This window comes from Procambarus clarkii, chromosome 10 (assembly GCF_040958095.1).
Source record: "Procambarus clarkii isolate CNS0578487 chromosome 10, FALCON_Pclarkii_2.0, whole genome shotgun sequence".
Lineage (NCBI taxonomy): Eukaryota > Metazoa > Arthropoda > Malacostraca > Decapoda > Cambaridae > Procambarus > Procambarus clarkii.
In genome coordinates, this window is record NC_091159.1 from 29274429 (window position 1) to 29277887 (window position 3459).

Here is a 3459-nt window from a genome sequence, read left to right on the forward strand (position 1 = left end):
AGCAGGTGTGGAGTGCCTGTCCATCATCCCAGACAAAAGTGTGTGTGGAAGGGACGGTAATGAGCAATGTGAGACAGTAAATTATTATGTAATTAACAACAGCCTCTTGTTTTAGATTAGCTACTACTAAGATTTAATGAGATCTGGCGAGGATAGCGCCTTCCCCCCACATTAAGGACCCAACTCCCACCATCCAAGTGAAATATGGCTCAGCCTTTCCTTACGCAGAATGTAATCTCGTCTCAAATTCGCTTTTGAACATTATCAAAATAAAAACAAAATATATATATATATATATATATATATATATATATATATATATATATATATATATATATATATATATATATATATATATATATATATATATATATATATATATTCTCAGTGAAGGCTATGGACGTCCTAGAGGAGGGCGGCGACCATTGACTTCCTCACAGTAGGTCACCAGGGGAGAGGTGGAGGGCGGACCTCACCGTACACACTGCTGACTTTATCGTCTTGATGTCACTGTGAACCTTGATTTATATATTGTTGGAATCGTTTCAGGGTTGTCGCAGAGGTGGCGTGGTAGTGTTGGGAGTGTAAGGGGGGGGGGGGGTTGTCTGTGAGTTTGAAGTCAGATGTGTAGGGGCTCCGTGGCGTTAACCCTCCCCCCCCCCACCTAGCGTGACACACACGCTGACATCACACCCAGGCTGATATCACACCCAGACTGACATCACACCCAGGCTGACATCACACCCAGGCTGACATCACACCCAGGCTGACATCACACCGAGGCTGACATCACACCCAGGCTGACATCACACCCAGGCTGACATCACACCCAGACTGACATCACACCCAGGCTGACATCACACCCAGGCTGACATCACACCCAGGCTGACATCACACCCAGGCTGACACCACACCCAGACTGACATCACACCCAGGCTGACATCACACCCAGGCTGACATCACACCCAGGCTGACATCACACCCAGGCTGACATCACACCCAGGCTGACATCACACCCAGGCTGACATCACACCCAGACTGACATCACACCCAGGCTGACATCACACCCAGGCTGACATCACACCCAGGCTGACATCACACCCAGACTGACATCACACCCAGGCTGACATCACACCCAGGCTGACATCACACCCAGGCTGACATCACACCCAGGCTGACACCACACCCAGACTGACATCACACCCAGGCTGACATCACACCCAGGCTGACATCACACCCAGGCTGACATCACACCCAGGCTGACATCACACCCAGGCTGACATCACACCCAGACTGACATCACACCCAGACTGACATCACACCCAGACTGACATCACACCCAGGCTGACATCACACCCAGACTGACATCACACCCAGACTGACATCACACCCAGGCTGACATCACACCCAGACTGACATCACACCCAGACTGACATCACACCCAGACTGACATCACACCCAGACTGACATCACACCCAGGCTGACATCACACCCAGGCTGACATCACACCCAGACTGACATCACACCCAGACTGACATCACACCCAGGCTGACATCACACCCAGACTGACATCACACCCAGGCTGACATCACACCCAGGCTGACATCACACCCAGGCTTACATCACACCCAGACTGACATCACACCCAGACTGACATCACACCCAGACTGACATCACACCCAGACTGACATCACACCCAGACTGACATCACACCCAGACTGACATCACACCCAGACTGACATCACATCCAGGCTGACATCACACCCAGGCTGACATCACACCCAGACTGACATCACACCCAGACTGGCGTCACCAAACCTCCAACCTTAAATGATCCACTAAGCAACCACCACCCTCATCAACCAGCCAACCACCACCCTCATCAACCAGCCAACCACCACCCTCATCAACCAGCCAACCACCACCCTCATCAACCAGCCAACCACCACCCTCATCAACCAGCCAACCACCACCCTCATCAACCAGTCAACCACCATCCTCATCAACCAGCCAACCACCACCCTCATCAACCAGCCAAACACCACCCTCATCAACCAGCCAACCACCACCCTCATCAACCAGCCAACCACCACCCTCATCAACCAGCCAACCACCACCCTCATCAACCAGCCAACCAACACCCTCATCAACCAGCCAACCACCACCCTCATCAACCAGCCAACCAACACCCTCATCAACCAGCCAACCACCACCCTCATCAACAAGCCAACCACCACCCTCATCAACCAGCCAACCACCACCCTCATCAACCAGCCAACCAACACCCTCATCAACCAGCCAACCACCACCCTCATCAACCAGCCAACCACCACCCTCATCAACCAGCCAACCACCACCCTCATCAACCAGCCAACCACCACCCTCATCAACCAGCCAACCACCACCCTCATCAACCAGCCAACCACCACCTTCATCAACCAGCCAACCACCACCCTCATCAACCAGCCAACCACCACCTTCATCAACCAGCCAACCAACACCCTCAACACCAAACAATACCCTATAACCCAAAATTACAACCAATAACCCACTCCTCCCTCCCCCCCCCCCCCCCCCCCGAGGGTATAACCAGGTAATATAACGAGGCGTGTGTGTAGCGAGGGCTGAGGGAGAGTGTGTTGACCACACGCCCGCCACAGGCGACGGCTCTCAGGATTATTTTGGATATCGGCCGTTATCGGCGGCTGCGGCGGCGGCTGCGGCGGCTGCGGCGGCTGCGGCGGCGGCGGCTGCGGCGGCGGCGGTTGCGGCGGCGGCGGCTGCAGCGGCTGCGGCGGCGGCGGCTGCGGCGGCGGCGGCGGAGTACAGCCGTGGAGAGAACGAGGTGGGTTTGGGAATTAAGGTGTGTGGGAAACAATGGGCAGAGTTTCTTTCACCCTATGCCCCCTGTTACCTAGCAGTAAAATAGGTACCTGGGTGTTAGTCAGCTGTCACGGGCTGCTTCCTGGGGGTGGAGGCCTGGTCGAGGACCGGGCCGCGGGGACACTAAAGCTCCGAAATCATCTCAAGATAACCTCAAGATACTACACTAGCTGAACGAGGGTGTGAGTCAGGTGACATTCTTGTTGTTTTTAGAGTCAGCAACACGGACCCAGAAGTTGCAAGGAGCACGGGCTATGGTGAGCCCGTAGTGGCCTTGCCTGGTACTGGAGCGGGAGGGGGGGAGGAGAAAGGAAGGAATTATCAGGGGAAAGCGCCAAGTCATTACAACTATATAGCACCTTGAAGGGGGTCAGGATAAGGATTTGGGATGGGATGGGGGTGGGGGGGGGAGGAAGGAAGGGTGACTAACCACTTGGACGGTCGGGGATTGAACGCCGACCTGCATGAAGCGAGACCAAGGGGGAGGGGAGACTGGTATTGTAGTGAGTGAAACGGCGTGATGTAGGGATGAGGGGGGGTGTAGGGGTCGCGGAGGGGGGGGGCAGGCAGGATGGG